At 39.7% G+C, this 27,060-nt stretch overlaps 2 pseudogenes; one reads left to right on the forward strand and one right to left on the reverse strand.

Annotated features, from left to right (window-relative positions):
- Positions 1-20,834: 20,834 nt before the first annotated feature.
- On the reverse strand, positions 20,835-20,953 carry LOC148504756 (5S ribosomal RNA; annotated as a pseudogene).
- A 2,639-nt stretch (positions 20,954-23,592) lies between these two features.
- On the forward strand, positions 23,593-23,711 carry LOC148504757 (5S ribosomal RNA; annotated as a pseudogene).
- Positions 23,712-27,060: the final 3,349 nt, after the last annotated feature.

Below are 27,060 nucleotides of genomic sequence, written 5' to 3' on the forward strand. Positions count from 1 at the left end.
AATATTTTAAGTGAAGATTTTAAAAATAAATTAAAAAAACATACTGTATTTTCAAGGTCTCGACCCCACGGAACAAGAAGAGGGGAGAAGCTGCGAGACTAGGCATTAGACCGTTAGGCCACACACTTCACCCATTACAAGAGTTCTGTAGTTTGTAAAGTCTAATGTCTAAAGGTGCGTACACACTGGGCGATAAAGTGGACGACTGAACGATATCGTTATCGTTCAGTCGTCCACTTTATCGTCCATTTTTAAGCCCAAAAAGATGAACGATAATGACGACACGCGTTCCCACGGGTCGTTTGTCATCATCGTTCATCGGGCTGACATGCAGGCCAACCTGACGATCTCGTCAGGTGGCTGCATGTCAGGGAATGGGGAAGAGAGCCCGGCGCTGAACGATATCGTTAATGATATCGTTCAGCGGCTGTGCTCAATGTCATAAACGACATTGAGCACAGCCTGCCGGGGACACACTAGACGATATCGCTCAGGGAGCATATCGTCTAGTGTGTATGCACCATAAGTCTGGGACAGTGCCGACAGTATTTACATTTGCGCAAACACAGTATGATTTCAACCGCACAGTCAGTGGGTAATACAGAGCTTAATGATTTCAAACTGGATTAGACATTCTTCTACCGCTTTATTATACCGTACATTCCTGATTCCATGTGGAAAACGCTGTAATACTGTATAGTGTACCGAGTCACCGCTTCTGTCAAACAATCATTGGGCGGTGATACAGAACATACCGTACGGTACATTGGAAATCACACGCATGCGCTATGTAGTTTAGAAAAAGTGACACCTGGTGGGCAAAATGTTGTATTACATGTAATGAAATCACACGCATGTGCTATGTAGTTTAGGAAAAGTGACACCTGGTGGGCAAAATGTTGTATTACACGTAATGAAATCAGACGCATGCGCTATGTAGTTTAGGAAAAGTGACATCTGGTGGGCAAAATGTTGTATTACATGTAATGACTTTTTTCATTACTAAACTTTCTTTGTGGCGCGACTCATGGCGTGGTGTGTGGCGCGCCATGCGTGGCGTGAGAGATAACGCTGTGATGCCACGTTATAGCTGGGCACATCAGTATACCAGAAAAGGACTTTATAGTGGTATTTGCATAAAGTCACAGATGGGCGGCCGCCAATAGATAAAGTCGCAGCCGCATCTGCTCCCACCCCTGAATGATGCCCATATTCTGGGATATAGGAAGCCTGCGAACTTATCCCTCTGACAAATGTAATATGAGATGCATACATGGTAAATGGCTTAATGATAGTAATTGGGATAAACACTGTAAGCAATGTGCAGTTGTACAAGTCTACTTTATTCATTTTCAAATGGCAATCAAACGTAAATCATTGACAGTTATTTAGAGAATTCATCAGGATTGAGTCATTTAGAAGACACATCACTTTCTTGTCTTCTCAGGCAAATCATTTTGGTGCCTGGAAAATAAAATCATATTTAAAAACAATTAATCATGTGACAGTAAAACTACAGTATTTTATTGGGTTGGGTACACGATGCCGGCGCTGATAATGATGGCAGTCAGAATCCCAGCAGCGGAATCTTGGTGGTGGAAATCCCTAAGCATGCAGGTAAGTATTCTAACCCTTCATCTAACCCTAACCTGACACTTCGGCAGCCTAGCTCTAACCATTCCCCCCACAGCCTAACCCTAACCATCACCCTAGTGCCTAACCCTTTCCTTAACCTTAAACTGAACCCTAAGCCTCCCACCTAACCCTAGTACCGACCAAGAGCTGCTGTCAATACTCAGTACATTACTTTTAGCACAGGGCTGGTTAATGGCCGGGAGGAGGGGCCCCTTCTGGATTGCCAGCTCTGGGTTAACCAGTTTGGGGCTGGTTTAATGCTTTGTCAGGAAGACCCCATGCTGTGTGTTCTCCTGCTGTTGCATTACCACCGCAGCTGATTCAGCCTGGTGCTGGATAATGGAAAATTAGTGGAACCCCAGGCCGTTTTTTCCCATGATTTTCCATGACCAGAACAGGCTAAAGGGTCCAGGGCTGGTCATAGGTTTAGGGGGGGACCCCACGCCATTTAAAAATGAAAACTTTAGGCCATTTTAAAAAACCCTATTTTAAGCATATGAAGCATGCACAGATCATAGTGATCTGTACATGCTTCTCCCAAACTTGCCTACCTCAGGTATTGTTTGGGTGCTTTTACAGTCAAATTTGAAGTAAATTTCTTGTGGATTTCCAATCTGACTGTTAGTAAATGAGGGGATCCTGTAGTGAGATATGGGAAAGTACTGATGTTTGGCCGATGGTTGATATTGGTTGAGATTTGTTTTTATAGTCAATTTTATATTCGATTTTTGCCTTTAGTAAATCCCATATTTGCAAAATTTACTTAAAATCACCTATAAATACACAAAAAAGCCAAAATTGACCTTTAGTAAATACTGTATACCGCCATGTGTGTAAGAGTGCAATGATGCGGCAGGATGATGCAACATGACAATGTCATGGAGTTTTGTATATATATTCCAGGGTTCACACACAGTACAGGGAAAACCTACACTAAGCCCTGGAATGCTTCAATGCCCTGTATGCTGTATGGAATGGTAAAGCCCTGTCGAGTAAAGGACTATACAGCATGTGTGTGTTACCCCCGTCTGCTGTATAATTTGAGGGCTTAATGTATGCCCAAAATGCAAGGGGAATTTAATAATGAACAGATAGGTTTATGTGTCTCAAAAGTACTCGAAAGTATTTGTTGCCAATTAAATGGCCAATGCCTGAAACTGTTATTAATTGAACTAACACTCGTGAACTGAACTGCTAGTAAAGGGTGTCTAGCTGACTATCAAAACTAGAGATGAGCGGGTTCGGATTTACTCGGTTTTACTCTTTTACTCGGATTTACCCGGATCTCAAAACGGCATTTTATTGGCTATCAGCTATCACGTGTTTTGGATAGCCAATAAAATAAATCCGAACTCATCCGAACTTGCGGTAAAGAGGTGATAAGAACCGAGTAAATCTGAACCCGCTCATCTCTAATCAAAACCTATACTTTCAAGGGATCTTATCCAATGCTACAATCTGAATAACACACACAGAAGACATAGTGGAATGTTTTGACCACAATATTATAGATCTGTATAGGGAATAAAGTGCTTAAATGAATTGAAACAGTAGGGCACAAAATAAATATCCCTTCTACTTACTAAAGTAGTTGATTTGAAATATTTCACCATTTATACACAGAATATTTTAATCAATTAATTAAAAGTTATATTTTAATGATATCTCAGACCACTTGCGCTCAAAACACTGTTATCTTTTTGTTAATACTGCAGTTCGATTACAGTATTGTGCACCCCTATATAACATGCTGAATGTGATGATAAATTAATTTTGGTATATTTGAGAGAGGCAGGATCTGCAACTGGTGCGGCTGTTTCCCATGTTGTACTAGAGTAAAGGACTATCTCAGTTTCATCTCCAACCACTGAATATAATAGGCTGATCAGTTATGGGATATTTCAGTAAACAGGTGATCACCTGCTTCTTCTTCTGATGGAATGCAGATGACTGGTGAGATCTACTGTACCTGCTGGTATAATTCAACTTTTGAGCTAGCTAAACTGAATGGGCTATTAGTTCCAAACTATAGACTTGTCTTATAACTAATCCATCCCGGATGTTTTAAAATGAGCATGATCATAAGGATCTGGAGCTGCGTCCTTGGACATAGCATCAAATCATCTGCGTGATCCTCAACCGGCTGAGTGACCAAGCCGGCCGTCGCAGATGAGGGAAAGATGCCAGGAAATCTCCATCAGCTGATGGGGACCCTGGCCCCTTCCCTACCCCTAATAGCGGAGACACACCTCCATTTTGGAAAATGGAGGCCGTTGCCGTCCCCTCCCCACCCAGAAATGACAGCAAACTGTCAATCACTGAGAGATTGCTGCTGGACTGCGTGCCATCACACAGAGCCGTACTGCACATGCACCTGCGCAGACTCCAAACCATGGGGAATCTGCGTTTAGCACTGCTGAATCAGGCTCTAATGTTCAAATGTAATGAGGCTACACATCATCTTTCAGAGGTCACACATGTTTTAGGTCACAATTAAGTTAAATAAATAATAATAGTGATGATGATGATGATACCATCACTAACTGTAATTTAAAATAACCTTCTTAAAAGCAAACACCTGCAACTAAAACATTAGTGACACAATTGGTCTGTTCTTATTGGAGATGTATCATTGAAATATTGCTTTTAATCCTAGGACTATATGAATTATGTGTTGTCTGTCAGATTCAAGTTGTGTATATTTAAAACTTACTGCAGGAAAAATAATATTTTTACCTGTAATTAGTCCTGCAGGTTACTCACTAGCAACAGCAGCACCAACAGCAGCACCAACTTAGCCATCAACAGCACCCAAAACAGCACCAGCTAAGCCACCAACAGTACCAACAAAGACTTTAATAGCACCAACTAAAAGACCATTTTCATATTTCAATCCGAGTAATTCTTCAAGAGTTTTTATGACTAGTGTAGTAGTGCCAAGAGCATCAGATAGCTGAAAAAAAGAAAGATACACTGTAATATAAAGTCACGTTTCTTTTCTTAAAAATGTTGAACTATTAATGTCTGTGTTGTCATTATTGCAAGTTACTTTCTTTTAATTTATTTCTTCATGTTACAAAACAAATTCTGTCTGGAGGCAGCAATATTTGTGGCCAGGGTATATGTTACTATTGCTTTGCAATACCAGTCTATATTATTGTAAAATGTCGGCTACTACAGTAATTTCACCAAAATTTAGTTTTTCCTTTTGATAAATGTTCACAGAACAACGTGTAAGTTTTGCCGTTTCTTTCCCTTTTTTTTAGTTTAAACTAATGTTGAATATTTGAGGATGATAATTGGCCCCTGGACCACTTATTATGGAGGTCTTATCCACACCAGGTCATTTATGTGTAAAATTGAAATTGAATCCCAGATTAAGTGACCTAAAGTAATTTACAATTAGTTACCAAATTATACCAACCTAGTTTTACTAGTTTTGTGCTTTAAATCTAACAGCTAAATCCCCAACATCTGATGCCTGCATTCAAGTCACAGGCCATTATATTTGGCCCCATGTATGCTAATATTGTATTATCTGTATGTGAATCATGCAAGACCATTTTCTGACACCTGCGGGAAGCAGCACAGATACAAGGGGACCAAAATTGTATACAGGTTGAGTATCCCCTATGCAAAATACCAAAATCCAACATTTATAAGTACCTAAGGAGATAGTCACATCTTTGCTCTCTGATGGTTATATATACACACACTTTGTGTCATGCACAAAATTATTACATTAGATTCTTCTAGTCCAAAGTATTTCGGATAAGGGATACTCAATCCCTATAAGCATCTGAAGTCCCCTGTGTTTCTCGTGTTCCACATTATATTGATTTTCATATTTGGGGACTCTCCAGTCGCCAATTCATCAGGCAGTGCTAATTTAGTATACATATCGCTGTGAGTAGCCGAGGTGGATACTAGAACACCAAAACTATATTCCACATTGCTCTGGTGCTGAGACAGCTGATCTGAAAATCAGCCGTCCCAGGGATCTCTATCTCTGCTACTTCCATAGCAGTAATAGTTACTACTACTAAATCTGACTCGGCAGTGTTAGTTAGTGTGCCTGTGTGACCATGGAGCCTGATTCAGAGACGGATGGTAATGCATTTGGATCGCAGTTGCTAAAATATGGTAATGCCTTCTAACAGCACAGCTGAGCATAGGGACGCTCACTGCTGCCTTCTCATGTCCGTCCGACGAGGTGCAACAGTGTAATGTAGCATGTAAGGCAGGTCTGGCCAGCCGCAAACACTGTGTCTCTCCTGTCACTCTGAGAGCTCTCATGCTGCGCAGTACAACGCAATAGCTAATTTATGCACGGCCAAGAAACAGCGTTGAAATGGTCAGATACGCCTGCGTTTTTCTAACTACACCCCCATTACCACCCCCCAAATGCTGACTGGCTTTGCGAGTGGTTCCTCTGGTTGAAGATAATCGCATTGCATTGGTTGCACGTGTGCACTGCGGCATCCATGCATGCGCATTAGCAAACAATCGCTCGTTCTGCAAAAATATCGACATCGCGTCCGTCTCTGAATCAGGCCCCTGGTTCATGCAGAGGGACCCAAATGGAGGACTCCTTCCCATAGGATGGAGCAGGGATTTGAGGACGCCATATGAGGTTGGCATCGGTTCCTGAGGGGTGGGTGCGGGAGACTTGCCCACCTTCCTGGCTTGCCATTCTGGGAGAGTAGGCAAATATGCTTTTAGAGATAGTGCACAGGCCCCTTAGTCACTGTCACTGCAGTTGCAGTGAGAGTTGGAAGAGTTGGGGGACAGTGTGTTACACGGAAGGCGTGGAAGCAAGAAACCTTTTACAGAGGGGAGGGGTCTATGTGTTACTGGGGATGGGTATGGTGAGCCATCCATGTGACGTAATCATGTCCCCCACATGGCATGATTATGGTACCTCCTCTTGTAGTCATAGAAACAATTAAGCAAATGTAACTTAATTGCGGTCCCTGCACAGTTTCATGTGGCCCTAGGACCCAAAAGGTTGCAAACCTATTATCTACATGAATATGCTGTGTACTTACCGGACTATTAATCTTACTATTGATGATGGTGACAAGATCATGACCATCTTCTTTATAAATCTTAGCCTGAAAAATAACAAAGTGCAAATAATCAGTGCTGTATTTTCTTATTATTGTCATAGTAATACAATGTTTGTCATTAAGCTGATGTTTGTGCATATGTTGATAGAATGCTCAGAAGTCAAAAAACAACATCAATTAACATCAGAAAATAGAACACAGGGTACAGACAGCGGATAATCTATATTGTTTCATTTATAAATAAAAAGCAATGACAACTTTTCACTGTGTCCATTATGCATTTATAGTAAAATGTAATTGTTTTGTTAATAGACACATAAATAAATGTTCTGAAGAATACATAATAGGGGAAGTTTTACTATACATTGAGTTAGACAGAAAAACAAAACTTGGTTTACTGTTCAGTTTTAGGAGATGATCAGGGTCCGATTAAGGGTCAGATGGGCCTGGGGCTGAATGTTCAAGGGTCTAAACTGAGAAGGGGAGGAGCTGTGACCAGTCCTGTGTGGGTGTGGCCAGTGTCATGTGGGTGTGGCCAGTTCTGGGTAGGTGTGGCCAGAGCGATGTGAGCTTCATCACCCGCTCTACACTATCAGCCCCATTGTAAATACATAAAACTAGATACAATGCATAATATAGTGAGAAAACTAAAAATACAATTTTAATGCTTACAGTGCATCCGGAAAGTATTCACAACGCTTCACTTTTTCACATTTTGTTATGTTACAGCCTTATTCCACAATGGAATAAATTACTTTTTTCCTCAAAATTCTACACACAATACCCCATAATGACAACGTGTAAAAAGTTTTTTTGAGATAGCAATGTGTCCTGTGCCAGTCCTGCTCCCTAAACCAATGGCATCATGATGTCTCACCTAGGTGGCGAGGCAGCTGGCTCTGAGAAATAGAGCTCAGCTTCCTAAGGACGCTCCGGGCAGCTCCACAGGCTATAGGGTGCCTGCCTTGGACACTTCAGGCAGCCCTGCAGTAACGCTACTGGTAGCCATTCCAGGCACTCTGCAAGCCATATGTTAGTGCCATGTGGCCTGCTCAGTGTCATCTTCAGAGCCCTGCATGACGGCAGGCTTGCACATCCCTAGTTATGGCTCTGCATGTGTATATGCATATATCTGCATTTACTGTAATTGGCTTATATTAGACCAACCCTTCCCTCCCCTGTCCTAGCTCTCCAGTTATAGAGTGTAGTACAGTAAGAATCAGATGCCTGCAGGTCTGAATTAATGCATATAAGTAAATTTGCTTCCTGAGCATTCACAAAGAGTAATCATCCATTCTAAGCAAACTTCTAAAGGAGGAACATGGAGGTGTTGTATCTTTAGAAGCATTGATACATGATTACATTAGTCTTTTAAAAAATGGAGATTAGTTAGTAGCACAAATTCTAGGGTCCCAATATCCCCTTCAAAAAAAGTTTTTGTTATTATTATGTAACATCGAAAAATAATCCCAAAGTTTTGCTTTGCATACATTTTATTTTACTAATGCAGGAATACAAATATACACAGAAATATAATTTAATTACCATTATGCAGCCTTGGGCATCGACAAATGTCTTTATAGCTATTTTAACACTTGCAGCTAATACATAGTCGTTATTCTGAAACAAATAAAAATATATAAGTATGAATAATCCGCATGGAAAATAAAATATGATTATTTCAAAATTACACTTGAGGATAGATGCAGATGTAACTATTATATTGTATATTGTATTACTAGCTGTTGCCTGCGGCTTCACCCACGAAGAAATTGCTTCTGACATTTTTTAATATGAGGTGTAATATCTGTAATGCTTTGCATAGGGGACCATGTCGCAGGAGTGGCCCACGTGACCAGCAGTGCTTTACAGAAAACACAAAATAGGGCGCTCCAGAAAATGAGTGAATGTATTCAAATGCTGCTTACCAAAGGACAGGCTAATCCTAAATGTATGAAATAAAAGCAGAAGACGGGGAGCGCTAATGGAAAAACAAATATGTGGCTGGTGGATAATAATCTTCAATACAATATGATAGGATAAAATCCAGATCTTTAATAAAATAGTAAAAATAATTGGCCAAAATGAGTCTACTCATTGTAATATACACTCAAATCTGACATGCAAATAAATGACATGTAACAAATAAAATCAATAATGCAAAACAATTGAGACATAAAAATACAAAAGAACAATAATTAAACTAGAGGATAAATGAGTATATGAACCTAAAGAATTGTCCTGTTATAAAACACAGTCCCAGAAAAAAAGGGGATGATGATATGTGCCGTATAATTTTAGCTAGAATAGTTTGTGAAAGGTTAAATGGCATTCGGTTGAGAATTTAGGGTGTGTATATAGCCGATATTCCGGGAATTCTTACCCGATAAATATTGTGACTGTGTTGTTGTGGTGATCACCGTAATAGCGCCCGCTGTCTGCTTCACAGTTGGTCCTGGCCGGGAAAAGAAATATGGTATGCCGGAGCACCTTCACCCACCACTCACACCAATGTCACTGTGTGCCCTGTGCACAGACCGCTATGTAGCCTATCCTATTCACCCACCACTCACACCAATGTCACTGTGTGCCCTGTGCACAGACCGCTATGTAACCTATCCTATTCACCCATCACTCACACCAATGTCACTGTGTGTCATGAGCACAGACAGCTATGTAGCCTGTCCTATTCACCCACCACTCACACCAATGTCACTGTGTGCCCTGTGCACAGACCGCTATGTAACCTATCCTATTCACCCATCACTCACACCAATGTCACTGTGTGTCATGTGCACAGACTGCTATGTAGCCTTTCCTATTCACCCACCACTCACACCAACGTCACTCTGTGTCCTGTGCACTGACCGCTATGTAGCCTATCCTATTCACCCATCACTCACACCAACGTCACTCTGTGTCCTGTGCACTGACCGCTATGTAGCCTATCCTATTCTCCCACTACTCACACTAATGTCACTGTGTGCCCTGTGCACAGACCACTATGTAGCCTATCCTATTCACCCACCACTCACACTAATGTCACTGTGTGCCCTGTGCACAGACCGCTATGTAACCTATCCTATTCACCCAACACTCACACCAATGTTACTGTGTGCTCTGTGCACAGACCGCTATGTATCCTATCCTATTCACCCACCACTCACACCAATGTCACTGTGTGCACAGCCTGCTATGTAGCCTATCCTATACACCCACCACTCACAAAAATGTCACTGTGTGCCCTGTGCACAGATTGCTATGTAGCCTATCCTATTCATCCATCACTCACACCAATGTCACTGTGTGTCATGAGCACAGACTGCTATGTAGCCTATCCTATTCACCCACCACTCACACCAATGTCACTATGTGTCTTGTGCACAGAACGCTATGTAGCCTTTCCTATTCACCCACCACTCACACCAATATCACTGTGTACCCTGTGCACAGACTGCTATGTAGCCTATCCTATTCACCCACCACTCACACCAATGTTACTGTGTGCTCTGTGCACAGACCGCTATGTAGCCTATCCTATTCACCCACCACTCACACTAATGTCACTGTGTGCCCTGTGCACAGACCACTATGTAGCCTTTCCTATTCACCCACCACTCACACCAATGTTACTTTGTGCCCTGTGCACAGACCGCTATGTAACCTATCCTATTCACCCAACACTCACACCAATGTTACTGTGTGCTCTGTGCACAGACCGCTATGTAGCCTATCCTATTCACCCACCACTCACACCAATGTCACTATGTGCCCTGTGCACAGACCGCTATGTATCCTTTTCTATTCATCCACCACTCACACCAATGTCACTGTGTGTCCTGTGCACAGACTGCTATATAACCTATCCTATTCACCCACCACTCACACCAATGTCACTGTGTGCCCTGAGCACAGACTGCTATGTAGCCTATCCTATTCTCCCACCACTCACACCAATGTCACTGTTTGCCCTGAGCACATACTGCTATGTAGCCTTTCCTATTCACCCACCACTCACACCAATGTCACTGTGTGCCCTAAGCACATACTGCTATGTAGCCTTTCCTATTCTCCCACCACTCACACCAATGTCACTGTTTGCCCTGAGCACATACTGCTATGTAGCCTTTCCTATTCACCCACCACTCACACCAATGTCTATATGTGCCCTGTGCACAGACTGCTATGTAGCCTTTCCTATTCACCCACCACTCACACCAATGTCACTGTGTGCCCTGAGCACATACTGCTATGTAGCCTCTCCTATTCTCCCACCACTCACACCAATGTCACTGTTTGCCCTGAGCACATACTGCTATGTAGCCTTTCCTATTCACCCACCACTCACACCAATGTCTATATGTGCCCTGTGCACAGACTGCTATGTAGCCTTTCCTATTCACCCACCACTCACACCAATGTCACTGTGTGCCCTGAGCACAGACTGCTATGAAGCCTATCCTATTCACCCACCACTCACACCAATGTCTCCCGCCACCCCTTACCTGCCAAATGCATGGTGCCACACCTATCTCTTGCATTAAGGATGCCAATAAATTTTGTTTTTGTTATTGCTCATCTTTAACTTGACTGATCGAATTATACAAAGTGCAGGTTATTTCTAGGAGTTTTCACTACAAAATGATGCATTTTTTATAACACAACATTTTTATAATATTAGTATAGATAGATCATACAGTGCTAGTTTTACAAGAAGGTCAAACTAATTGAGGCAAATAATGTATATCATTTGAAAACATATTACTTTTAAAATATATAGTTCATGCTATAATCTTAACTAATTTAAAAGTTATAGGAGATTTTTTTTTGGTCTTGATAATAATACACCCAGGTTGAATTTGGTAACCGTGTTAAAAAAAAGCTTGTTATATTCACATGAAATACATTTCATGTGAATATATAGGGCAGAAATCATTTTGCAGATGGAGTGTGTTAACAAGAAATGCATCACGTCTTTAGCACTCAGTTTTCTAAGGTGAGGGGGACATAATGACTCCCAAAAGCAAGGTAAGAAAAATAGACAAAGTTTACAAGTGCTATTAAATGGTTGTTCCGTCATGTATTGTGTATAATATTGGGTTGTGAGCTCTTTTCCTGAAGTTGTTGAGGGTTTTAGATGGCTTCTGTGGCACAGAACATGGCATTCTAATTGAAATTTGTGAGCGGCACAGGGTCTGGAAATTCAATCTCCTGTATCTGAGTCATGTTACCCCTGAATTATGAAGGTTCTTATCTGCAGTAATTGACATACATTATTTACTGTTATGTGGTCCATACAACAATATAAATGTTTTAGTAAAGATGGTTTATGTAGGTGTATTTTGGAGGTGTGCAGTCTCTGGGTGTGAACCCCTCCCTCGCACAGTGACTTCATTACGTACTGGGGGAATGAGGTCACTATTATGCAGTCTAATCCTTCCCTCCCCACCAGTAGTAACGTCCATGGTACAGTAAGTATGCAAAGATAAGTAGTTAAAATAGTGAGATGTGTATTTTAAACAAAATATACAATAGACAAACAATTTTTGCTAAACTTTAAGGGGTAAATTTACTAAAGTGAGTTTTAGAAAAGATGTTGCCCATTGCAACCAATCAGATTATACTTAACATTTAACTAGCACCTTCTAGAAGATTATAGCTAGAATATGATTGGTTGCTATGGGCAACACCTCTTCTAAAACTCACTTCTAAAAACTCTCACTTTAGTAAATTTACCCCTAAGTATTCTAATGCTGGGTACACACTGGCCGATATATTGACCGTTCAATTGATCGGCCAATATATATTGCGCCTCCGTCGGCCAGTGTGTACAGACGATATGTCTGTGAACAACGTCGTTCACAGACATATCGCAGTGGCTGTGCTGCACAGCCAATGAACAGATATGTCTGCAGACATATCTGTCTATCGGCAAGTGTGTACGGGTGTTCAGCCGATTGCTCGTACACAGGGGTGCAGAGAGGGATGGGGGAGCCACGAGCGGGTACTAATTACCTGGGTCCGTCATCACTCCCCTTCCACAGCAGCCCAGCACATGCTGCTGTGTGCTGTACTGCACTGGGAAACTGTCTAAGGCTGCGAAAGCACTCCCCATTGGCTATGCACCAGGCTGAGGGGCACACAGCGCCCCCCTCCCCAGCGTGCAGCACCGCATTGCAAATGTGTGCTTTTTTTCTGAAGGGGGCATGGCCACGCCCCCTACCTGCCCGAGCTGCTGCAGCATGCAGATGATGGTCGTTCAGTGTGTACCCACCTTTAAGGTAGGATTCTAGTAGACATATATTAATGAACAAATACAAAACATTAGATACTCAAGGCTAATGCTGCATACACAGTCAGATTTCTTAGCAGATATGAACGATAACGATTGTAAAAATTGCTCAATCGTTCTTTTCTTTGAAATGTAGGACATGCATGGACGAACGATGCGCGTTCCCACATGTCAGATAACGATCTTTGACATCGACTGTATTTGCAGACTGATTTTGACGATTTAATTAATTTTAATACTGTCAGGAATCGCTCAATTGTTCACTGTTGATGAAATTGTTCAAATCGTTGTAAAAATCATTCAATCGTTTATCGTTTACCAAATCTGGCCGTGTGTATGCACCAAAAGACAGATAACTATTTATAGGTTAAAAATAAAACCTGCGGGAAACATGCCAACACAGGATGGAATTGTAATGTGAACTCAATTCTTGAAAGCAGTGGTGTCCCTTCCCACGGTGTCAGGAATGGCCACGTGGATATGGGTGTGGCCATGTAGATAGGGCATGGCCACGTGGGAAGGGGGTATGGTCACGCAGGAAGGAGGCCTGGCCATGCAGCAAACCCCCGTGGTCCAAATGGGGGCAGAGGGGATGCCGAAGGTGTGGCCTGCCCTGTGTACAGTGCTGGTCGGCTCTCTCACCAGTGCAGCACCCGGCTCCTGTCACTGAGGGGAAGTCTGCACCTTGGTGTCACCTCTCGGCAGGTGACACCCGGATGCGGCCCGCACTCCCCTTGTGACACCACTGCTTGAAAGTATACAAACATGAAGCAAATGGGCATGTAGGACTGGCAGATGTTCTGCCCATGCAAATTTTCACATCCATATAGCAGATTTCCAGTGTACAAAGGATGGAAGGTCGAGCATTGTAAACAAGAGAGTGAAATTTAAGGATTGAGTTTTTGGTCTCTGCCCAAAAATATTGTACATGTATATTTATGTACAAAGTGCCTCTTTACAAGATGGGGTAAATATAGATGTGCGTCCTATTTTAATGAGTGCACAATATGCAGGCATTGGGGGATTACATCAACAGTATCGCTCTTACACCATCACTATGCAAATCAGGCAAAACTGTGTACTCTAATAATTGTAAGACAACTGAAGATATATCTTACCCTAAAAGCGATTATCAATGTAGCTCTGTCCTCGTCATTTAATTCGAAGCATTTCAACTATGAATAAAAAAATATTTTATTATAAATAGAAGATCTTTCTTTACATAAACAGGATACATTTACATTGATGTACATAACTGTACACTAGGTCTCGCTTGAGCCCTGTGAAAGGTGCAGCTATACGTTGTTCTTGGTATGTATAACTGAAATAAGAACCTCACAATACTGGCACAAGTCGGACCAACAACATGTATAACCTTTGATGAACGCATAATTATCTTATTAAACTCTCTACAAAAGTTATACGCGTTGTTGGTCCAAATAAACTGTTTGTCTAAATTGAAGACAGGATTGTGAGGTTTTCTATTTTTTGGATACTTAGATATTTTGAAGTGTAGGGACACTTTTTAGACTATTAAATTAAGCAGTCTAGGTGCAGTTTAAGATGATTATTTGCTCTGACTTCTAGGTACGAGTCTTGGAAACCAGCTGCTACAGTAGTGTAACAAAAGAACTCCTATACCAACAGTGGATTTAATATTAATTTGCATTTGTAGAACAACTGAAAAATGACAGCGTCAATGGAACTGGATTTCAAAGTTATTTGGAAGGCACTTAAAAATGTATAAAAATGTAAAACCTGTTAATAAAGATAATGTAAGTGGATTACTTTTCTTCTGTTTTTAAATTATTCCTATGGTGAAACAAAATGTCCATGTGTTGATGAGGTTTTAAAAAGGGTAATAAAACATTACATACAAACATTATACACTTAGGGGTATATTTACTAAAGTGTGGGTTTTTAGAAGTGGAGTTGTTGATCATAGAAACCAATCAGATTCTACTTATCATTTATCTAGCTTCTTCTAGAATAAAATAGCTAGAATCTATGGGCAACAACACCATTTCTAAAAACTTGCACTTTACTAAATATACCCCTTAAAATTTCATATTTTTATACATACATAGACTAATTTAAATAACCGGGAAAAGGGAAATGGAATAACGGGTCACACCAAGGCTAATATCCACGCAGAACTACCCTGTTAATAATCTATGTGTAATAAAATACTATTTATCACAGGGGTGCTACTCAGGGATGGATATTCGAATATCACAACAAGAGAAAAAAAGAATCCCCATAAGAGTGCACTATTTCTTGCCAATATCAACTAAAATATAACTTTTATTAAATCGTTTAAATATCCACTAGAGTGGTAACATTAAAAACACAACAAAATATACAAAAAAGAAAAACAAAATTAAAATAGTACGTATGATACAATTTGGTGCTCAGTCATGTGTGTCCTATCCATAAATACTCATTGGTATACCAAATGCTGACCTGTAAAGGTGCCTAATGATAAATGTAATAGATATATATGGGCAACCTTATACACCTATGTCCCTTAATGTGATGTAACTTAATACCTATATATGCAGAGTGCAAATGGTATGTAATCACACTCTCTGACTATTAAACATATCTCTCCTGTCATATGGTCTTGGCTGTGGATAGGGAATTTATACCTTCCACACCTAATGTGCACTCTATATATATGTGACCATAAATTCAAATGGCATTCAATATACTGACATCACTTATCATATAGTAGTTACTGTGTCTATATCGTGGTAACACTGCCAACTCAGACAATATAAACTATCTATAATATGAAACACTCCCAAGTTGGTATAACTGGTATACTATATGTAGCTGCCGTGTACTCTGGCAGCGTGGGCGGCTATAATATGAAACACTCCCAGGTTTGTATAGCTAGTATATTTAATGAAGCTGCCGCATGCTCTGGCAGCGTGGGCGGCTATCAGCTGGAGCCCGCACTGACTCTGCAGCACCGTGCGGCTTTTAGCTCCACTCGTAGCCCCCGTAATGAGTGCACAGTGCGGGACATAGGATTACATCGACATATTGTTACATCTTCAACAACACATTTGGAAACATATTATACACATTATTAGACTGGCACAGTGAATGCCTGATGCGCGTTTCGCAGTGCTTTTTCGAAAGGCAGACCAGAACAAACCTCCTGATACATCTTAAATACTAACACCCTCCTATCAATTACAATTTTGGCATGATTGACATAAAGGCCAACCAATCAGAAAAAATATACGGGAAAAATGACTCAGACTAAACACAATGTATTTCTTAAATGCTGTTTATATAGCACATAAATTGCTGCTCAACTACAAAATCTAATGCATGTAACTATTACAATAGTGATTCATAATATATGTATTATACCTTTAATATATAAATTAAATTCTATAAATCATATCAACCATATAGATGTGCAAATATAAATATCTATATCAATATGCTTATCTCCATATGTATTCCTAAAAATATATATCAAAAATTATTTCATAAGTGCCAAAAAGTGCATCAAATTCTTAATTAAATAATAACACTCCATAATTCAAATATCTCATAAAATATATTATTCTAAATGTATAATTAGCCTTTACAGTGCTTACTCCAATAGAACCACTTGTGACCATGTGATGAGATAAAATGTTGACCTAATAAACACCTCTAAAATTATAAACATATATATAATAATAAAAATAAATATGAAAATAATAATAAAAATATAAATAAGTATAAAAATAAAATGTAATTAATAGTGTGACACAAAATTAAATCAATATAGTATTATATTAAATAAACAAATAAATACATATATTTAAAGCTGTGCAAAATTTATTAATGACAATAGCATGTCAGTGTCCCAAAATGATCTAAAGATTTATAATCAAATGTGAAAACTTACCCATAATAATAACAACTAAAAAATCAACAGTGATAAATAGAATCAGTGATACCTATAATAAATGTTCTCTAACCTCAAAAAACATTAAACCTAATATGTATCCAGTATAATTATAAGCTAAGAATACTACTAAAATAACTATATTTTTTAAACCCTCCATTTACTGAACATAACATGTGATTTAACTATTGTTTTTATAGAAACATGGAATAATTTATAGGTTGGTGGGAACGTGAAGTGGTTTTTATTGAAGAGAATACGAGATACACTGATCAGATACTGATTTGGCTCAGGTACATAGATGATGTTCTGATAGTTTGGGAGGGTGAACAACAAATATTGGAGGAATTTATAAACAAACTGAACATCAATATGCTTAATTTAAAACTGACCTCTGAAATAGATCAGGTAAAAGTGAACTTTTTAGACCTCACCATTAAAATCAATGAAGATGGAAAATTAACAACAGATATCTATAGAAAACCAACGGCAACTAATAGCATATTACATTATCAAAGTTCACACTTCCCAGCAACTAATTTTTCCCGTATATTTTTCACGTATATTTTTTCTGATTGGTTAGCCTTTATGTCAATCATGCCAAAATTGTAATTGATAGGAGGGTGTTAGTAGTTAAGATGTATCAGGAGGTTTGTTCTGGTCTGCCTTTCGAAAAAGCACTGCGAAACGTGCGTCAGGCATTCACTGTGCCAGTCTAATAATGTGTATAATATGTTTCCAAATGTGTTGTTGAAGATGTAACAATATGTTGATGTAATCCTATGTCCCGCACTGTGCACTCATTACGGGGGCTACGAGTGGAGCTAAAAGCCGCACGGCGCTGCAGAGTCAGTGCGGGCTCCAGCTGATAGCCACCCACGCTGCCAGAGCACGCGGCAGCTTCATTAAATATACTAGCTCTACAAACCTGGGAGTGTTTCATATTCTAGCCGCCCATGCTGCCAGAGTACACGGCAGCTACATATAGTATACCAGTTATACCAACTTGGGAGTGTTTCATATTATAGATAGTTTATATTGTCTGAGTTGGCAGTGTTACCACGATATAGACACAGTAACTACTATATGATAAGTGATGTCAGTATATTGAGTGCCATTTGAATTTATGGTCACATATATATAGAGTGCACATTAGGTGTGGAAGGTATAAATTCCCTATCCACAGCCAAGACCATATTACAGAAGAGATATGTTTAATAGTCAGAGAGTGTGATTACATATCATTTGCACTCTGCATATATAGGTATTAAGTTACATCACACTAAGGGACATAGGGCCTGATTCAGACCCACTCGCGAGCGGCTGTACGCTCGCAAGTGGGTCGATGGTCTGCACTGAGCATGCGCACGACGGAGGGAGCTCCGTCGTGCGCATGCGCCAGACACGACGAGCGAAGGACTTTCCTTCGCTCGTTGTGTCCGATCAAAGGGGGCGTGCTGTCAATGTTGATTGACAGCACGCCCCCTTTGGTGGGCGTGCCGGGGGCGTGCCTCCCTGACGGGGGCGTTCCCACGGGAACGCCTCCCGTCAGAAGCCGGCCCACTGACATCACTAGTGATGTCAGTGGGAGTGATTTTGGCTCTGATAGAGCCAAAATCACTCCGGAGCTTGCGGTTGAAAAACTCAACCGCAGGCTCCGGCTCGCAATTTCGATGGTCGCGATGGTCACGACCATCGCGGCCATCAAAATGCACGCTCGTATAGCCTGTGGGTGGTGACCCACAGCTATACGAGCGTCCAGGAGGACGCTCCATGAAAAAGGAGCCCGGCCCTCATGCAGAGCGTGCGCTCTGCTCAGAGCGTACGGCTCTGAATGAGGGCCATAGGTGTATAAGGTTGCCCATATATATCTATTACATTTATCATTAGGCACCTTTACAGGTCAGCATTTGGTATACCAATGAGTATTTATGGATAGGATACACATGACTGAGCACCAGATTGTATCATATGTACTATTTTAATTTTGTTTTTCTTTTTTGTATATTTTGTTGTGTTTTTAATGTTACCACTCTAGTGGATATTTAAACGATTTAATAAAAGTTATATTTTAGTTGATATTGGCAAGAAATAGCGCACTCTTATGGGGATTCTTTTTTTCTCTTGTTGTGATATACATAGACTAATATTTAAACACATTTTAAAGTTACCTCGCAGGGCCATTCTTGTAAAGAAAGTTATTATTAATCTTTGTTGTATTGTTAATTAGCACTTTTTTTTATTTTAACTTTTACTGGTTTATGTTATATCATATCCTTTTAACCACATTTCAATATGAAAGAAGGATGTCTGTCCTGTTGCATCTAAAACTAACTTTTGAACTTAATTTTAATTTATTAAATGAAGTTTCAATTTAACTTGATTCTTTTTTAATTATTCTTTCCTGACTCAAGTATAACCTTATTGAACAAAAAATTCTAACTGTGCTCTTTTAGATAATTCAGAAAATCTATGAAAGTAATTTTCATCCCAGATGAACTGTGACATGGTAGTACAAAGGTGTGTCTAGTAGGTAGCGCAATGTAAGAGCTTGTTAATGAGTATTGTAACTAGATCTATAGATATTGGACTAATGAGTCATCAAAAAGGGATAAAGTTTAATGTAGTTAAAATAGTAAAATGACAAGGTCTGAAATGAGTATAGAGGAAAATATGTTACACAATTTAAAATACACAGTTAAAAATCCACAATCACAAATGTCTGACAGTATGATGAAAGAAAAGCAATATACCGTCCAATGGAAATAATAATATAGGTAAAGTGGGACTGTTGAAACAGTCCTAATTATAATAATACCAGTGCTGATGCAATTTGGATGATACAGGTGTAGATTTACTGTCCATTGTTGTGATGTCACAGAATCATCAGAAATACAGTTCAGCAATCTGCAGGTAAATAACGATGGTGTAGAGAATGTTGGGTAGTGTCTAGTAGATTACATGAATGTTTGGTGAGTGCATGCACCCCCTACCTCATCCTGAGTGGCAGCCCGGTGGCTGGTTATAGGAGTTGTTTATATGTGAGAAAAGCCTCCTTCTAGATGCAGGGCGCCGGTTCCCTGTGTGAGAGATGGCTGCCGCCTGGTTGGAAAAGGGCAGCTGCTTCTTCAGTCGCTCCGGCGGAGGGTGTGCACAAATCCCTCACCACCAGTGTAGTTGTTTCTGGGGTCCGTCCGGCAACTTGGCGAGTAGAATGGGCGTGGCCAACGCGTTTCACCCGCTAGAGATTGTGCGGGCTTCGTCTGGGCTGTGTGGATGTGAAGTTTGCAGGATGTCCTTTATTTAAAGGGCTTGCTCTGTCCCTTCTTAATTGTTCATTGGGAGCCAGTTTGCAGTCAACAGCAATAAATGAGTTTTTTAACCGCTTGTGATCCTGATTATTATAGTGTCTCCATTTAAATCCCATTCTCAGTATTCACAGTGTATAGCACAAACGCATATAGAGTAGAAATCATATAGGATAGAAATCATACCAGCCTAAGTGCCTATGGATGTGTACATAAGGAATAGTAGGTAGTTAATTTATCAGGTGATTAGCTCACTGTTTATCAGTATACTTATTGCTCGCATAGGTGCACCTAGTGGTTTTTGTAAACAGAGTGGAAGTACACTGGAGGGAGGTAAACAATGTTGAGATGCAAAAAAATGAAAGTATGAAATATAATATATAGATATAAATATGAGTAAAATAGGTGTTGGGGGTGTTATTAGAATCTTAAAAAATTAGTTATGCAGTTATGATATTCGTAGAATCCAAGGTATGGTTGTACTGAATTGTTCTAGATCAGATATTATTCCCATGTTGTAGAAGTAGTTGTCTCTCATATTGGTTGTTAGATATTGGTCTCTTTTAGAGTACTATCTTCAGCTCCTTGATGTGAAAAGGATTAGCTTGCAGTGATAATTGCTACATAACCAGATCTTCATGAGAGGTCTACCAACTCATTACTGGTCTGGCCCGACCCTACTTAGCTTCCAAGTTCGGAAGTGTTTGGGCGTGACCAGGGTGGTATGTATGTAGGATGCACTTTCGAAGCTTATTTCCATTTCTTGGAGTTCATTCCTTCAGGAATTCTGAGAATTCAAAGTCAATATTGAGACCATTAGGTGCAAGGGTTTTCAATTTATATATCCATCTAGATTCTTCTTGTGACATGGAACGTAAGTAGTTACCACCTCTCCATGCTGTTTTAACTTTTTTGATTGCGGTGAACGTTAGAAGGTCAGGGTTTCCGTTATGTTTTTTATTGAAGTGATCGGGTACACTATGAGAATCTAGCTTGTGCTTGATATTCCTTATGTGTTCTCCCATGCGGGTATTTGGTTTTCTGGCTGTTCTGCGTATGTATTGTAGGCCACATGGGCATGTGATCATGTAAATGACCCCTTTGGTGTCGCAGGTCATAGTATCCTTAATCTTGTACGTAATTCCAGTAGTTTTTGATGTAATTTCTGTTGTTGGCGCTGTGTTTCTGTGTTTTGATGTACTGCAAGCTATACATCTGTTGCAGTGATAGAATCCAGGATTTCTTTCCCCTAGCCAGGTTCCCTCTTTGGATTTGTTCTTTCCTTCTGGGGGTAGGTGATTCTTCACTAATTTTTGACTGATGTTCTCCGCCTTTTTGTAAGTGAATTGTGGTCTTCTAGGAATTATATCTTGTAGAATGTCATCTTTCATCAGCAAATGCCAGTGGGTATGGATGATTTTCTCTATGTGTTTGTATTGGTCATTATATTGGGTAATAAATCTTGCACTTGCGTTTTCTTCTGTTTTTTTCTTGTATGTCAAGAGACTATTTCTATCTGCATCCCTTGCAGTAGATATTGCTTTGTTTATTGTGACTGGGTTGTATTATTGCTTCAGAAATTTTGATTTGAGATATGCCGATTGTGTTTCAAAGGTGGTTAGATTTGAACAGTTTCTTCTGATTCTTTTAAACTGGCCTCCTGGGATACTGTTGAGCCAATTTTTGTGGTGGTTGTTTGTTGGTGGTATGAACCGATGGCAATCTACCGATTTGGTGTATGTTTTTGTCTGGATATTTCCATCTTCAATGAATATTGTTAGATCCAGAAAGTCGATAGATTTGGTGATGAATGTGATAGTGAATTCGAGGTGCTTGTCGTTGTGGTTAATATGGTTCATGAATTCGTTACATTTTTCTATTCCACCTGTCCAAATGATAATGACGTCGTCTATGTAACGTCGCCATATAGATATATGATCTCTATATTTGTTGATTGCCCAAATGGTATTGTTCTCCCACTCTGCCATTAACAGGTTTGTGTAACTTGGGGCAAATTTGGTCCCCATCGCAGTTCCGCAAACCTGTCTATAGTGGGAGCTGCCATACCAAAAATGATTGTGACTGAGAATGAACTCGATACTTTTGATCACAAATTCTTTTATCATCCTCACAATTGTGAACAAGTCTCATGATATTCTCCACACCTTTGCAGCCCTGTTTGTGATCTATGCACGTGTACAGGGACTTAACCTCTAGTGTTGCTAGGAGATATCCTTCTTCCCATTTGGTTGTATTTACCATATTAACCACAATGACAAGCACCTCAAATTCACTGCCACATTCAGCACCAAATCTATCGACTTTCTGGATCTAACAATATTCATTGAAGATGGAAATATCCAGACAAAAACATACACCAAATCGGTAGATTGCCATCGGTTCATACCACCAACAAGCAACCACCACAAAAATTGGCTCGACAGTATCCCAGGAGGCCAGTTTAAAAGAATCAGAAGAAACTGTTCAAATCTAACCACCTTTGAAACACAATCGGCATATCTCAAATCAAAATTTCTGAAGCAATAATACAACCCAGTCACAATAAACAAAGCAATATCTACTGCAAGGGATGCAGATAGAAATAGTCTCTTGACATACAAGAAAAAAACAGAAGAAAATGCAAGTGCAAGATTTATTACCCAATATAATGACCAATACAAACACATAGAGAAAATCATCCATACCCACTGGCATTTGCTGATGAAAGATGACATTCTACAAGATATAATTCCTAGAAGCCACAATTCACTTACAAAAAGGCGGAGAACATCAGTCAAAAATTAGTGAAGAATCACCTACCCCCAGAAGGAAAGAACAAATCCAAAGAGTGAACCTGGCTAGGGGAAAGAAATCCTGGATTCTATCACTGCACCAGATGTATAGCTTGCAGTACATCAATACACAGAAACACAGCGCCAACAACAGAAATTACATCAAAAACTACTGGAATTACGTACAAGATTAAGGATACTATGACCTGCGACACCAAAGGGGTCATTTACATGAGCACATGCCCATGTGGCCTACAATACGTAGGCAGAACAGCCAGAAAACTAAATACCTACATGGGAGAATACATAAGGAATGTCAAGCACAAGCTAGATTCTCATAGTGTACCCGATCACTTCAATAAAAAACATAACGGAAACCCTGACCTTCTAACGTTCACCGCAATCAAAAAAGTTAAAACAGCATGGAGAGGTGGTAACTACTTACGTTCCATGTCACAAGAAGAATCTAGATGGATATATAAATTGAAAACCCTTGCACCTAAAGGTCTCAATATTGACTTTGAATTCTCAGAATTCCTGATGGAATGAACTCCAAGAAATGGAAATAAGCTTCGAAAGTGCATCCTACATACATACCACCCTGGTCACGCCCAAACACTTCCGAACTTGGAAGCTAAGTAGGGTCGGGCCAGACCAGTAATGAGTTGGTAGACCTCTCATGAAGATCTGGTTATGTAGCAATTATCACTGCAAGCTAATCCTTTTCACATCAAGGAGCTGAAGATAATACTCCAAAAGAGACCAATATCTAACAACCAATATGAGAGACAACTACTTCTACAACATGGGAATAATATCTGATCTAGAACAATTCAGTACAACCATACCTTGGATTCTACGAATATCATAACTGCATAACTAATTTTTTAAGATTCTAATAACACCCCCAACACCTATTTTACTCATATTTATATCTATATATTATATTTCATACTTTCATTTTTTTGCATCTCAACATTGTTTACATTGTTCAATATACTCCCTCCAGTGTACTTCCACTCTGTTTACAAAAACCACCAGGCGCACCTATGCGAGCAATAAGTATATTGATAAACAGTCAGCTAATCACCTGATAAATTAACTACCTACTATTCCTTATGTACACATCCACTTAGGCTGGTATGATTTCTATCCTATATCATTTCTACTCTATATGCGTTTGTGCTATACACTGTGAATACTGAGATTGGGATTTAAATGGAGACACTATAATAATCAGGATCACAAGTGGTTAAAAAACTCATTTATTGCTGATGACTGCAAACTGGCTGCCAATGAACAATTAAGGAGGGACAGAGCAAGCCCTTTAAATAAAGGACATCCTGCAAACTTCACATCCACACAGCCCAGACGAAGCCCGCACAATCTTTAGCGAGTGAAACGCGATGGCCACGCCCATTCTACTCGCCGAGTTGCCGGACGGACCCCAGAAACAACTACACTGGCGGTGAGGGATTTGTGCACACCCCCCGCCGGAGCGACTGAAGAAGCAGCTGCCCTTTTCCAACCAGGCGGCAGCCGTCTCTCACACAGGGAACCGGTGCCCTGCGTCTAGAAGGAGGCTTTTCTCACATCTAAACAACTCCTATAACCAGCCACCGGGCTGCCACTCAGGATGAGATAGGGGGTGCATGCACTCACCAAACATTCATTTAATCTACTAGACCCTACCCAACATTCTCTACACCATCATTATCAACCTGCAGATTGCTGAACTGTATTTCTGATGATTCTGTGACATCACAACAATGGACAGTAAATCTACACCTGTATCATCCAAATTCCATCAGCACTGGTATAATTATAATTAGGACTGTTCCAACAGTCCCACTTTACCTATATTATTATTTCCATTGGACGGTATATTGCTTTTCTTTCATCATACTGTCAGACATTTGTGATTGTGGATTTTTAACTGTGTATTTTAAATTGTGTAACATATTTTCCTCTATACTCATTTCAGACCTTGTCATTTTACTATTTTAACTACATTAAACTTTATCCCTTTATGATGACTCATTAGTCCAATATCTATAGATCTAGTTACAATACTCATTAACAAGCTCTAACATTGCGCTACGTACTAGACACACCTTTGTACTATCAAATCCCTTTCTTGGTGATATTAGGGAAACCACCAGTGTCTAGAGCTGCAATAGTAACTCACCCCTACACTCCCAGTTTTAAGGAGCGCACTTACACCACTTCATTCATATACCTAGAACTGTGACATGGGTACGTATCACTTTGAACTTTTGTTAGTTATTTTTTTAAATATTTACCTGACTGATTTCAAAGCAATTATTTATAAAAATCAGATTAGGGATACGGTACTATAATTAAAACATTTAAAATATTCCATGTAGCCTTTAACCCATTATTCACTAGTTATCTAAATAACAACTTGCACATCTCCCTATGACATTAAAATGTTATATTTAATTATATACATGACATGTGAAGACTAACATGACTGGCATGATGAAAAATAAAATAATAATTATGTCACTGACATCATTAATTACATTAATGTAATGACTTTATGATAAACGCACTGCCTATGTGCAAATTCCAGCTATACATTGCTTTATATTGTTTATGGTACTATTATTATTAGTTTATTATATATATATATATATATATATCCAAAAGTGGCTAAACAAATAGCCAAATGAGGGCACTCACCGCACTTGCAAGATAAATCAATCGGTTTTAATAAGGCCTGTACCGAAATACGATTTTAAGGGCCAATAGTCAACATCCGGTGTCCCTTAAAGAAAGCCTACCTGTATCGCAGTTTCTGCGAGTATTGCGGATTAACTCCTCAGACACTAAAGCGAAGCAACAAGTTGAGGAAATGAGACTACGGTTTTTAGAGCGAGGGTACTCACCTAAAACAATCAATCGGTGTATCAATAAGGCGTATCAATGATTTGCGATGCCATCTGTTTCTAATCGTACCACTAATAACTCAGATCGTTTAGTACATGTGACAACATTTGACCAATTGTCGTCAGTTTCAGGATAGATCTATAGGAAATATTGGCCATTGGTTACGACTGATCCAGCACTAAATATGGTGAGATCCCCACCCCCAATGGAGGCATACAGAAGGGGGCCTAATCTAAGGCAAATCTTGATGCGTCCTATGCTGCAACCTCAAACGATGACCAAGCCTTGGCTTAATATCGCTAAAACTGGTTGTTTTAAATGTGGTTCATGTATCACTTGCCGAGCAACGATAAGTGGTGACACATTTCCCCACCCACATAGTGGGAAAAAGATCAAAATTAGACATAAACTTATGTGTACAATGGATCATGTGGTATATTTCATCATGTGTCCGTGCGGTCTATACTACATTGGAATGACCACAAGGCCCTTTCGAGAAAGGATGGCCAATCACCGTACGTCAATTCGAGCTGCTTTGGAGTCAAAGAAAAGTGACAAACCGGTGGCTAAACATTTTTTGAACTTGGGACACCAGGTTTCTTCTCTACGATGTATGTTAATTGACCATGTTCCAAAATTGACCAGAGGTGGTGATCGGGAAATAATACTCCGTAAACGGGAAGCACGATGGATTTACAATCTGAATACGACAGTTCCCTGCGGTTTGAATGAGAATGATCCGTTGAAAATATTCCTAAAATGATGGTGTTTTCCTGAAACCATTTTGTGTATTTCAGCTTATTAATATAGTGAATCTCAGTTATTGTATGGAACGCAATGTACTTGTAGTTATTACTATATTGCTTTTAATGGTTGGTAACTGATTGTGTTGTGGTTTTTTTTGTTTTTTTGTTTTGTCTGTTTTTTTCTGTTTTTTCTTTTTCCTTTTTTGGGGGTTTTTTTCTCATCATATTGATGTTGTATCCTCTTATGTGAGTATTGCTAATTTTAGTATTTAAATCAATGATCTCTATAGTATATGGAGAAGATATACTGTTAAATATCTAGTACACACTAACTAGGCTCCTTTGATTTGGCCTGATGGGGATTAACTCTTTATGCAGTGGTTATTTAATCT

Source organism: Taudactylus pleione, unplaced genomic scaffold, assembly GCF_031769625.1.
Source record: "Taudactylus pleione unplaced genomic scaffold, aTauple2 ptg000457l, whole genome shotgun sequence".
Lineage (NCBI taxonomy): Eukaryota > Metazoa > Chordata > Amphibia > Anura > Myobatrachidae > Taudactylus > Taudactylus pleione.